The sequence below is a fragment of the Danio rerio genome, chromosome 3 (genome assembly GCF_052040795.2).
Source record: "Danio rerio strain M-AB ecotype USA chromosome 3, GRCz13ab, whole genome shotgun sequence".
NCBI classification, from domain to species: Eukaryota; Metazoa; Chordata; class Actinopteri; order Cypriniformes; family Danionidae; genus Danio; species Danio rerio.
This window is the reverse complement of record NC_141023.1, coordinates 50,721,613-50,735,712: the sequence shown is the minus strand read 5'-3', so window position 1 is coordinate 50,735,712 and position 14,100 is coordinate 50,721,613. Positions and strand designations below refer to the sequence as shown.

The following is a 14,100-nucleotide window of genomic DNA, read 5'->3' as shown; positions in this document are numbered from 1 at the left end:
TTCCCAGATATCCCCCCTATGCCCTATACCTTCAGAACATTCTAACATATGAACTTGGAATTATTTTAAATATTTAAAAAAAAGCATTAAAGTCATCACTCTTAGCTGTAATTTGCTTTGACAGTATTTTTACAGTTCAGTTTTAGCTGTCTTCTTATCGATGTTTACAATTGTGCTCCCTTCGTAGTGCACTTTAAAAAAAATTTATGTCATTTTGAACACTGTCTTATGACAAAAGCTGTAAGTGACCTAATATTTAAAAGCATAATTTATGTTATGTCTCCAAAGCTTATGAAAACAAAAAATATAGCATACGTTAATACTTTTAATTTATGGTAGGTTATGTATTAAGTATCTGTACTATACATGACATGGGCCTGTTGGTTGGAACATTTCTGTAGTGGTTTGCATGTGTCAAATTGTAAAAGTAGATTTAAAAACAAAAAAACTATCTTCTACTTAATAATAATAATCATTATTATTATTTTCATTCATTCATTCATTCATTTTCTTGTCGGCTTAGTCCCTTTATTAATCCGGGGTCGCCAACTTATCCAGCAAGTTTTTACACAGCGGATGCCCTTCCAGCTGCAACCCATCTCTGGACAACATCCACACACACATTCACACACATGCACATACACTACGGACAATTTAGCCTACCCAATTCACCTGTACCACATGTCTTTGGACTGTAGGGGAAACCGGAGCACCTAGAGGAAACCCACGCGAATGCAGGGAGAACATGCAAACTCCACACAGAAACGCCAACTGAGCCGAGGCTCGAACCAGCGACCTTATTGCTGTGAGGCAACAGCACTACCTACTGCACCACTGCTTCGCCTAATATTATTTTGATCATCATTAATATTATTAATATTATTATTAAAATATTATTTATTTTGATATCCTAATAAATAATAAATATTAAATTTCATTTTTTTTATAAATTGCCTCATTATTTATTTATTTAAATGATTTATATATGACATTAGAATACATGTTAGCTTTTGTAAGTAGTTTTATGTTTTAGAATAGAACATGTAATGTTCTTAATAATATGTGTAAAGAAAACATAAACTCTATATGTGCCATTTACATATTTCAATTACTATAGAAATCCAATGCATGTTTTTAGCAAAACTAATATGGGATCTTATTTTAAATGTGTGTTTGTGTAAAACAATATAATTTGCACAAAGACATTATGGGGTTCTTTTCTAAAGTAGTAGTTACTTCACCTCGTTCTGAGTATCATTATGGGCGTGTTACGTTATAACTAACATGGTTCAAACGCATATGCCACAGAGAAACTATGGGTTTTGGGAAACACTCGTCACTCCATCGTTCTTTTCCCAAATGATGCATCATGATAGTTCAGCTGCGAGTTACATCGTTGTTTGGGAAATGCACCCCAGTGTGGTTTAATTTTCACTGCTGAAAGTCCAAACACTGAAGAGCAAATCAATTTATGCGCAGCTCTACAACTCCACAACTACACATGTAGTACACAGCAAAATATGGGGACCCAAAACAACTCTATGGGTGTTAATTTCAACCCTTTGAAAGTGTCTCATGGGGTCCACTCAAAACAGAGTTAAATCAACACTTTCAAAAGGGTTGGCACATTGACACCGAAGAAAGGGTTAATTTTAACTCTGGGCAGAGTTAAAATATGTAACTATATTTAACACCGCCTGGTGTATTATATTGTTATTTTATTCAACTCTCTTGAGTGTAAATATGGTAAAAAGGTCAAATAGACTGTAAATTACAAAATAAAAACATTTTATTTGAAAACATTCACCACTTCAACAATTCATTCAGTTTTTAAAATGCAACAATGTCAAATATGCTTTAAATGTTTTATTAGTACAGACAGTATCAACAAAATATGTATGACCAGTGCTCAAAAAGGCTGTTTCAGTCCTTTGGTCCAAACTTGATGTTTCATCAGAGCAATTTGAAAGGTCAATATAGCGTCACTCATAGTTTTCTTTTGAATGCATAGTTTTCTTCTGAAATTACATTTTAAACAACTTGGCGTGCAAATCTTTCACTTCTGGTGTTTCCTTGGTCCTCCATATCAAACACAGCAGTTTAAATGAAGGTACAAATGCTGTAAACTTGTGTGAAAACAAACTGGAGCTAGGAAATCTCATCAAGCATGTCCTGTGAATGAAGTGCTTCCCAGCCACAGGATGACCTTTTTATCCATGACGATGTACAGTAGTAGCTGCTGATCGCTCGTCTGGTGGTTCCTGATGCACGGATATAGGGTGAAGCTCATCTAAGAACTCTTCAAGACTCCAGCATGACTAAGAAAAATGTTTGAAAACAAATTGCAATCAAATTCTATGATATATTTAAAAGAACATTTAAAGTAAATGAAACATTCAATAAATCTAAACTCACCTTTTGAAAATCTTCATGATGATCCACAACTTGACTCTCCCAGCTGGTTGAGGTGACAGTATATGGAAAAGTAGAAAAAACACATACATCACTGTTGGATCTCCAAAAACAATTAGGTTAACTACTATGACTAGAACTGGAAAAACAGGCAGCTGTCTGTCCAGAATCCTCAATTTAACACAACACTTGGAGCAAAATTTAGAGGAGCTTAAAATCTTTTATATCATTTAGTGATGCTGACTTCCCCAAAATATTGGCCACAGTGTAAAAAATATTCATAAACTTAGTTTTTTGTAAGCGTGTGCGTGTGTGTGTGCGTGTGTGTGTGTGTGTGTGTGCGTGTTTCTTTACCAGATTCAACTTGTTAGGCCCTTTCAGGTCCAGTATTGACGCCATCTTCCTGGAGTCTAGCAGATGTTTCAGGTCAAAATATAATCTAAAATATTAGGATAAGCAGAAGAGGAAAAGTGCAAAGCAGAGCAAAACATTATTTAAGTAACAGTTCACCCACAATACAAAACTTATCACCTTCATGTCATTTGTTATTCTCTAATGCTCTAATACCCTCTTAGCTTATTGTGAAACAAATACAGAACTTTATCAAACATACCTTCATTATTATCACCACATATTACCAAGAAGGTGTGCTTGGTCATTTCACCAACTCTGGAAATACACCATCCGTCTCTAATCAGCCACCGTCACAGGGTCTTGTGTTATTGTATAGAGAACTGTGGCTGTTAAAAAACAACAACACATTAGTATCTAATACATATGCATAACCTTCAGATAAAAAAAAGAGAGATTAACATCACAAAGTATACCTCACACTTTTTCAGATATCTTTTGATTCAGATGTTGATTATTGATAATAAATCTACTAATCAAACCTGTATCATCATTAGGCTGCTCAAATATGAATCAGTTGATAAATTTTACAGACAGGTGGCTGTTTACAACGCACTAAATTGTCTTTAATAAAAAGGAAATGTTGTGTACAGTACATGCTAAGTTTAGCCTATAGTTTTAAGCACAATATCATGCGGAGAAAAAGCTTGACTAAGATGTTCCTGACTACAGAAATAGCCTAACTTAATAACGTCAGACATCCCGAGTTGGGAAAAGTCATTTTTGGGGGATACAGAGTTGATTTGCGGGAGGTAGCGGGAGAGATGAGAACCTGAAGAGCAATGAGATGAGTTGCGCGCGACGTACCTGAAGAGCGGTTTGGGTGACTTGCGCGCGACGTACCTGAAGAGCAGGGAGGGATGCGGTGGAGAGGGGTGTGCAAAGTGTTTAATGACCGGGCGGGAGGCGCGCGATTTCCAGGAGATTATGATTCATTTGCGGGCATCTACTTGGGCATCTGGGAGTCTCTGTGCATTTGCGGGATAACGTTAACGTTAGTCCCGCAACTTCCGGGAGACTTCTTTAACGTCAAATGTCTGATAAAGTGCAAACGCGGTCTTTTAAAGACATTAATGTTAACATTCCGACTTTAATGGTTGTCAACACTTAATATAATTCAAGCGTAACTGTTACGTTATCACACGAGTCTATGGACTAACGGTATATGGACGGCCACGAATGAACCAGTTTAAAAGGGCTGCGGTGTTTAAAATAACCAAATTAACGTACACGAATAACAAACAATCATATGTTTCAGTCAGGAAGCCTTTTACAAGTAAGCATGTTCATTTACTCACCAGATATGTTTTAGAAACAATCCAGAGCTCATGGAAACCGTCCTGTGTTGCCGTTAGCATCCGGGCAGAGTAGGCTAGGCTGCTCCGGGGATTCCCTCGCTAGTTTGCTTCGAATTAAAGGAGAAGTATCGATTTTATTTTACAGATGGGTAACAACGCACAAAATGGCATTAAGCGTGACAGAAATGTGTTGAACATGTACATTTGATGTTTTATGCACTATGTATGCGTGAGCATATATAAAAACATTCTTGAAAAGAAGTCAATAGTAATGCAGTTAAGCTAGATACACAAACGACCATGAATGAGCCGCAGAAGTTTAAAATTGTCACTCCATTCTAAAGTTATTAACTTAACAATATGTTTACAACTGTATTTCCTTAAAGAAAGTCAGTAAAATACCAACATTTAGGTAGTTTGACTCACCAGTTGCTGTTCTAAACCTCAGATGGAAAATGGCGTCTGGAAAATTCTTCAGTGACTGGGGCTGCATGAATTCCCGGATGTTGGAAATAACACCACCAAGTGTTGAAAACTTAACTCCTTGATTTCGCACTGAATAAAATCAATTTTAACTCTTATTATATTCATTTATCAAAATCTAACTCTTTAACGTCAACACTTTACTCTGAAATGCTTCAACACCGAGAATTTAACTCTGATGAATTTGCTGTGTAGGAGATGAAAAAATAAAAATACCAAATGCTCCAATGAAAAAGACCAAAGTAAATCAAAAGTAATGTTGCAACAGCGGTGTGTTACAATGTTTTTTATGTACAATGTATGACAGTTTTACATAACAGTCAAGCTCGTCTGACATTTAAACATAAAAATGTTATGCATTATTAATAGTTGATTTTTTACCTCAAAATCTAATGCAGTACTTATAACAAAACAGAGTGTTTCAAAGCTGTGATTGAAAACAGGATAGAAATAGATGTTTTAGATTTACAGGTACGAAACACATTTTTGGACATTTTAAGTGATGCTGAAACATGCCGTTTGATTAATTAAAAAAGTGGGTCCCACTTTATATTGTTGCTTATACCTGTAAACTTACACAGTAATTAGATGTGTAAGTAGTATGTAACTACTGTGTATGTACACACTGGTACGTAGTGTTTACATGTATAATGCTGGTGTAACTACACACATGTAACAACCCACTGAACAGTGTTTGTAAGTTCAAATGTGTAACCGATGAGGACAGTTAAAGCTGGATTTATACTTTTGCCTGGCGCCGCATCTCGCGCCTCCGCTGAATGCGCGCGCACCTCTTGAAATGGATGAGGCTTTTATACTTGCCGCATTCACCGTTGTGATATTCTTTAAAACGACAGGGGGTGGTCAAAAGAAACCAATAGTAAAATAAACTAAAGAAGATAAACTAAGAAGTAGGAAGTTTTTGGAACTACGTTATATAATTAATATCATTCAATGTTTTTAAACAAATTTTTAAAATTATTTTTAGGAATTATTAATTGAATATAAGGGTTTTTAGAACCATTCAAGGTTTTTTTCATCAAACTTTGATGCATCACTTTATTAAAATATTAATGACAGAACATGGGTTGCTCTACAAATATATTTTTATTATGGCAAGAATAAAAGCAAAAAAAAAAAAAAAAAGCACAATTACTAATTTTTTTTATTTTTTTATTTAGCCCGTTCTACAGTTTACACATTACTGTCTGGCTAGTTTCTGTCCCCTACTTATGCTAAAAAAGCAATAATGGTCCAACATTCCTGACCATTATCACCAATAAAGCCTAGAAAAACAGTTCATCAGTATATCGTAACCTTAGAATTATAAGGTTCTTTTTTACATTTTTGTCAAAATTAAGTTATTGACATATTCTTATTTAATGACAACTTATTTACATTATGTAATGTTTTTTTTATAAGTTGTTTACATTTTAAGACTTTTTATTTAAAAAAACAAAAAAAGGTTTATCTACAAAGTCAAACTCTAGCTCGGCTCTGTAAGGTTCTTTCTGTGAGCCAATCAGCATTTTTAATGCACGCACGATTGACCAATCAGGATCAGCTTTCTTTGTCAGTTCACCGGACTGCTCCATTGACAGCGGGAAACAAAAGAAAGACAAAATCACACAAAATCAGAGTCGGCTAAATAATGCCGCACCACATAATATTGAGATGTGTGTCAATGTGATAATTTAGAAGCATTTCTTGACATTGAGATTTATTAATTTATTCATTTTCTTTTTGGCTTAGTCCCTTTATTAATCTGGGGTCACCACAGCAGAATGAACTGCCAACTTATCCAGCATATGTTTTACGCAGTGGATGCCCTTCCAGCTGCAACCCATCTCTGGGAAACACCCATACACACTCAATCACATACATACACTATGGCCAATTTTAGCTTACCCAATTCACCTTTACCGCACGTATTTGGAGTTATATTTCGACCGAACACGGGAAGAACATGCAAACTCCACACAGAAATGCCAACTGACCCAGCTGAGACTTGAATCAGTGACCTTCTTGTTGTGAGGCGATCGTATATGTCACCGACACCAACATTGAGATGAAATGTTAAATTTTACATTGTTGAAAAAGAAATGAATATTAAAAAATGTGAATATTAAATGGAAAATATATTTATATGTTCACATATACTCAGTGAAACACTTTTCAGTGTTTATTAAACTCATTTGTTCATCGTCTGTTTCTTTTAAGTTTTTAAATTTAATATTAAGCCTTGAAGGGCAAATACTTAATTTAATTCATGGGGCATATCATTCAATAAATATAATTCAATAATTTGTATAAAGCATAAAACTTTATAAATATTAACTTATTAGTTAGATAAAATTAACATCTGGACTGGAAAAAATATTTAGCTCAGCTTTGTATGCTTATTTTGAACAAGTAAAAATATTCATCCTATACCATTAAATAAATGTTATAGAAAGCAAAAATTACATTTTCTCAAGGATCAACATATTGTTACAACACCAACTTATATGTTTTTGATTTTATTTCTTGAAAAGTAATGGTTCAATGAATTATCTGCCAGATAGAACCTTATAATTCAAAGCGGAAAATTACTTTTCAAAATGAGAAGGTTCTATCTGAATTTACCATGTTTTTTTTTTTTTACTCCAATTTGCAAAAGTAAGAGAACTTTGATAATTTACAGTTAGAGAACCCTTAGGGTCTCTGTCATTTTAATGTATGAAAGAGAACTGTTACACACATACTGTTTGCTATATGGATTGCAAAAACTTTGAAGCTCAATATCTCAAAATCATTCACATTGAATCATTCAGATAGAATCTTATTTTTCTAAGGGAACGATATTATAAACTGATAGGTTCAAATATTTCTCTACAGCTATCAAAGAAATAAGCTGTTCCTTAATTATAATTATGTTGCAGCTATTCAACTATTTTACATTCATAATTTTACATATAATACGTACAAATCCTCATCAAATTACATTGAAAATAGCCTATTACTTCTAAATAATTAAGTTGTGTTAGTATAAAAATCCTGCTGTCGTCAAGTCTGCAAACACAGCGGTCACTCAGAAGTCAGCACACTCTGAGGTCAAAGGTCAAATGAGTCATTAGCACATACTTGCACCGATGGTGACACTGATGTTGAAGGCTTTTGAACAACTCACTCACAAAACAGCACAAAAGAGTTTCAATCGACAACGTAAAACAGAATAATTGAGAGCTGTTAGCAGACACTGGAGGCTTCAGGTTAACAGCTCGTTCTGTGTCTGCTGATAATAACGCTACAAGCGAACACATTACAGATGTGCTCTCTCAGTCGACCAGCTGTAATCACTTGCTTTATGACGAGGATCTAGTGCTGATTTAGGAATGCTTAGGTAAAACTTTTAAGTAAAAGCTTGTGCAGAAATATAGCCAATTCGAATGTTATCACTGAATTAAAAGGGCGTTATCAGTTGTTATCAGCTAACAAATATGGGCCATTATGGGACTTACTATTAGGCTTAGAAGACGTTTGTCATCCATCCACATGGTTAAACAGATGTAGATCACATACGACTGTGGCCGGAAGTTACCAAGAATTATTTACATTATTTATTACATTTCCCATTAATTGTATATAATTAATGTCTATCCCTACCCCAACCTTAAACCCAACCGTTACTAATGTAAAAACAGATCTGGGTCTTCTTTATTAGGCCCGAACCCAATTCTACCCCTTAGCTCTTCCTCTTACCCCTACTCCTTGTTTTGTTCCCGTGAAGTGGTAGGAGTGTCCCAATTCTCTTAAGCTTAAAGGCATAGGGCTAGATACCCCTCGAAACAGAGAATTTTCAGGACCACACGAAACCAAGGAGTAAGAAAATTTCACAGAATAAATCAGGCAAAACGGCAGGATAGCTGAACCTGGAAGTAAGACAAATGAGTATATTTTGTAATTATTACGAATTTTTACAACAACCAAGCACATGTTTTAATAAACATAACCTCGCTTGTGTTTTACCATCATACTTTTATAAAAAAAGGCAAAAAAAACCCCCACTAAATTTCGCAATCTATAATCCATAATAATAACTCTTATACAGCAGTTCCACAACATTCTGACAATTGATACCACTCGAATACCATGTCAGAAAAGTCTAGTGGCTGGAAATGGGCTTTTTACAGTGTCTGCTAAAAAGTTAATGTTGTTTTTTGGGTGCTTAGATATATAGGGCCACTGTGTAAATGCGCAATATAGTTACGATTTTATTGCAACATTATATCATTATGATAACATAACATATGGCTTCAGTAATTTCCTCAGGATAAATACCAAAAAATAACTCAACTGGAATGACTACAGCGTCGCGATCGTCTGATCTCATATGTTGTAAGAGATCGCAATGACATCTGATGACGTGTGCAGGTGCTGTAGTGCTGTCCCATTTCTTAGGGGTAAAATTTAAAGCCCTTCCCCTCCACACTTAGTTTTAAGGGTCAAGGGGAAGGGGAAGGAGTAGGAGTACAAAACAGAATTGGCATTGGTCAATTAATTTCCCATTTATTGTATTTTATTAACATCTTCCCCTACTTTAACCCTAAACCCAACCGTCTCAGTATTGTAAAAACAGATATGGATCTAGAGTCTTCTTTGTTGGTATAACATGTGAATGGATGATTACAGCCGTAAGCCAGTTTTCTAACAGACTGTTTTTTTTTTTTTTTTTGACAATGTATATATATATATATATATATATATATATATATATATATATATATATATATATATATATATATATATATATATATATATATATATAGTTTTTGGCCATAAATTGTCGATGATTAAGTACTTACGTGTTTTTTTCTGAAAACCATAACTGTGAGCAAAGCACAACGGTGCAGATCTTGTCCAGGCTGGAAGAGATGTTCTGCTGTCACAAAAGCTGAGATCTCACTTCAGCAAGGTCTTAATGGTTTTAAATTGAGCTCATCTAGTAATTACTTTAACAATCTCTGTGCTGAATCAGTTGCATAGAGACAGTAGATGTTACTTGGTGATTAAAGCACTTTTCTTTTGCTATTAAAAGAAGGTTGGGGTTTTGTGTTAGGTTAGGGTTAAGTTTTGTAGATGCTTTTAAATTCTAGTCAAGACTCATCTCTGCACATTTTTTGTTTGTTTTCTTTATTTACCACAACTGAAAACTGTTGATGTATACCACAAATTCATGCTATACTGAAAAGTCCAATAAACCAGTCTGAATTCCATAAAGGTTCAGGATGAATTTCAACAGTATGACATTATATGTACTCGTAAGCTCTTAAACATTAATAGGGTTTTTCAGTTTTTGTCAAACACTGTAAAAAAATGCTGGGTTCCACACAATTAATTTAAAGGAAATAGTTTTACAAATTTAAACAAATAGGTCATAAAACAATTGAGCTGTTCTCATGTAAATATATATACATAGGAAATAAGAGACCACTTGACGATTCAAGTTTTTTTAGATTTAAAGTTTTGTTTTTATAGTAAAATTACATTTTTGTGTTTTATTCTGTACAAATATAATGACATTTCCAAAGTGGCGGTAGTGCTGTCACCTCACAGCAAGAAGGAAGCTTGTTCAAGCCTCGGCTAGGTCAGTTGGCATTTTTGTGTGGAGTTTGCATGTTCTCCCTGCATTCTTGGGGGTTTCTTCTGGGTGCTCCAGGCGCACAGCCCAAAGACATGCGGTACAGGTCAATTGGGTAGGCTAAATTGTACGTAGTGTATGAGTGTGTATGAGTGTTTCCCAGAGATGGGTTGTGGCTGGAAGGGCATCCACTGCGTGAAACGCGCTGAATAAGTTAGCTGTTCATTCAACTGTGGCGATCCCGGATTAATAAGGTGAATTTCGGCAAGAATAAAAGCAGTTTTTACATTTTTGAACGCCATTTTAAGGACAACATTATTAGCCCCTTTAAGCTAAAAAAGGCTTAAACTTGCCCAATTATCCTAACCTGTCTACTTAACCTAACTAACCTAGTGAAGCTTTTAAATATCACTTGAAGCTTTGTAGAAGTGTCTTGATAATAGTAAAATGTAAAATAATTTTTACTGTCATCATGGCAAGGATAAGATTAATCTGTTATTAGAAATGAGTTATTAAAACTATTATTTTTAGAAATGTGCTGAAAAAATATTCTCGGGGTTAAACAGAAATTGGGGAAAAAATAAATAAACAGGGGGGCTAACAATTCAGGAGGGTTTGTATGTATATATATATATATATATATATATATATATATATATATATATATATATATATATATATATATATATATATATGTATGTATTTATATAGCAAGAGGATAAACAGTGAACAGGTAGATAAGTTGATCTGGCATTCTACCGTGCCCAGAGACCCAGAGTGGGGTACCATCTCTGTAATATTTTGGTAGAGTCAAGTGATTATATTCCCCAATTTAACATAGGAGGGAGGAGAGGGTTATGTGATTGTTATTGGTAAGCAGGAAAATAAATGGAGGGAGGGTGAGAATGAGAAGAACAGTGTTAGAGGGCTGGTCTGCCTTAAATAAGTTTAGGGAGTAAGAGAAAAAGTGAGGTGTGGTTACTCTGCCGAACCTTTGTTAACAAGTTAACTCCATCTAATGCTTGGCAAAGATTTACTGCAATTATTGAATTCAAAATAATTTTTAAAAGTTGTTTTGACATAATATATGTGTATATAAAATGAAATAGACATGTATATGTAATGCAAAATATTTACATTTAAATATCAAAGTAACAAAATAGTTTTATATAGTTTTGTTTTAATGTATTGTCTTGGAATTACAAGGTTCTATCTGGTTTCTGGATGATTTTGATATATTGAGCTTCAAAGTTTTTGCCTTCCATAGCAAACAGTATTTGTGTAACAGTTTGAAAATTTCTTAAAAACAACTTATAAAAACCTTCCATAATGTAAATAAGTTGTCATTTTTATAAGAATATGTCAATAACTCAATGTTGACAAAAATGTCAGATAGAACCTTATAACTCTAATGTAATGTAATTTTTTTGTATATTTAATTTTGCATGTGATTCATTGTGATTCATTTTTGTCCAGCGCTAATATATACTGACTGGCAACAGTCACCGAGTAACTAAGGCTTTGAATGAAGGTATTGTATCATCTTTATTTATCACTGTGTTGGGAACTGACTTTAAGTACTTAAGCATTAAACAATTTTATTGAGCACCTTCCAGCCAATCAGAATCATGAATTTCAAAAGGCCATGGTATAAAGACTGTGTATCAACACTTCTGTGATTACTTATTGCACACGACTCACAGCAGTGTTGATGTACAGCCACACTGCACTGCTATGAGTATGATATTGCTCTTTCACATACTTGACAAATGTTAAACTGCTTTGTAAATTTCCTGTCAGTAAAGTCATAATAAGGTTGTTAGTGCATTGATGTAATGCTCAAGATGGTGTCATCATTAACAACTTGAGATTTGCATCATGACGAATCCATCAGGGAGTTGTCCTCTGGGTGAAGCAGACAAATTGAGGCTGTCTCCGTTTACATACGTTGCACACCTCAACGTGGGCTGAATGTAAACAGTGACAGCGTAAATGCTCAACGCAACAATGTTATCATCTATTCACAGAAATCTAGACTCCCCAAACACTGTCACTCAGTTTCTCGAGTGACTTATTAGTTTGAATTTGCAGGCTTTTAAAGGTTTAGAAAGGCTGAAAAATGTCAAATGGACTTGTGCAGGACATAAGAGGACTATACATTCCTGAAGCGTTTCACCTTTTACGTTTGTCTGTATCTCTTTTTACATTCTATTATGGACAGAAAGGCTTTAATTGCAGGATTCATAGATAACACTGTTACACTTGCTTTATTATATAGTGTCATATGAACAATAATAATAGTAAATTGTTATAATAATAATAATAATAATAATAATAATAATAATAATAATAATAATAATACAAATTATTATTAGATAACACTAAAATTACACTTGCTTTATTATATAGTGTCATATGAACAATATTAATAGTAAATTGTTACAATAATAATAATAATAATAATACAAATTATTATTAGATAACACTAAAATTAGACTTGCTTTATTATATAGTGTCATATGAACAATAATAATAGTAAATTGTTATAATAATAATAATAATAATAATAATAATAATACAAATTATTATTAGATAACACTAAAATTACACTTGCTTTATTATATAGTGTCATATGAACAATAATAATAGTAAATTGTTATAATAATAATAATAATAATACAATTTATTATTATTATTATTATTATTATTATTATTATTATTATTAGTAGTAGTAGTAGTAGTAGTAGTAGTAGTAGTAACTTCCTTGTAACAATAGGCTAGTCAATCCATTATTGGTGTTAAATAAACCGCTTTTCATACGATTCCATGAAGAAACATGCTTTTAAAGTGGTAAACACTATAACCTTAAAAATATTTATTTATTTATTTATTTATTTATTTATTTATTTATTTATTTATTTATTTATTTATTATTTGTTTGTTTGTTTCTTTGTTTATTGATTTTCTGCTGCTTTTCCGGGGCCAGGTCACGGGGGCAGCAGTCTTAGGAGAGAACCCTAGACTTTCGTCTCCCCAGACACTTCCTCCAGCTCCTCCGGGGGGATCCCGAGGCGTTTCCAGGCCAGCCGAGAGACATAGTCCTTCCAAGGTGTCCCGAGTCTTCCACGAGGCCTTCTCCCAGTGGGACATGCCTGGAACACCTCCCTAGTTAGGTGTCCAGGAGGCATTCGAAACAGATGTCCAATCCACCTCAGCTGACTTCTTTTGATGTGGAGGAGCAGCGGCTCTACTCCGAGCGTCTTTTTAGGAGTGTCAGAGCTTCTCATTCTATCCATTAGAGTGCACCCTGCCATCCTTCGAAGGAAACTCATTTCGGCCGCTTGTATCCAGGATCTTGTCCTTTCGATCATGACCCAAAGCTCATGACCATAGATGAGAGTTGGATTGTAGACTGACCGGTAAATCGAGAGATTTGCCTTTCGGCTCAGCTTCCTCTTTACCACAACGGATCGGCACATCGACTGCATTACTGCTGCCACTGCACCAATCCGCTTGTCAATCTCATGTTCCATCCTTCCCTCACTCATGAAAAAAACCCTGAGATACTTAAACTCCTCCGCCTGGGGTAAGAACTTTCCTCCAACCTGGAGATTGATTCATAATTATTGAAAAATTGTTGAGCATTACACTTTGAGAACACATGAGGTTGACATAATTTAGATTTATGGTGAACTACCCACCCATTTAAAGTAAAAACTAAAGTGCAACCACTATGGCATGTTCTCACTAGTTGTGTTGACCACCCTTAATGTGCTTAATCTGAAGCCACATCCACAGTTCTCCATTTAACAGCACATTTAACCTGCAAGCTTGCAAGACTAAAAGGTCTGTGGGAGGATTGTGTAGATTTCACAC

General features: G+C 34.4%; 1 long non-coding RNA gene across 1 annotated transcript; it reads right to left on the bottom strand.

Moving 5' to 3' along the window:
* Positions 1-1,771: 1,771 nt before the first annotated feature.
* Positions 1,772-4,606, bottom strand: LOC147846031 (uncharacterized). Its single transcript, XR_015481215.1, has 6 exons — positions 4,548-4,606; positions 4,122-4,228; positions 3,026-3,152; positions 2,767-2,851; positions 2,416-2,458; positions 1,772-2,318 (listed from the first exon to the last, which is right to left on the bottom strand). It is a non-coding gene; the product is annotated as an uncharacterized LOC147846031 (long non-coding RNA).
* Between the last annotated feature and the right edge of the window lie 9,494 nt (positions 4,607-14,100).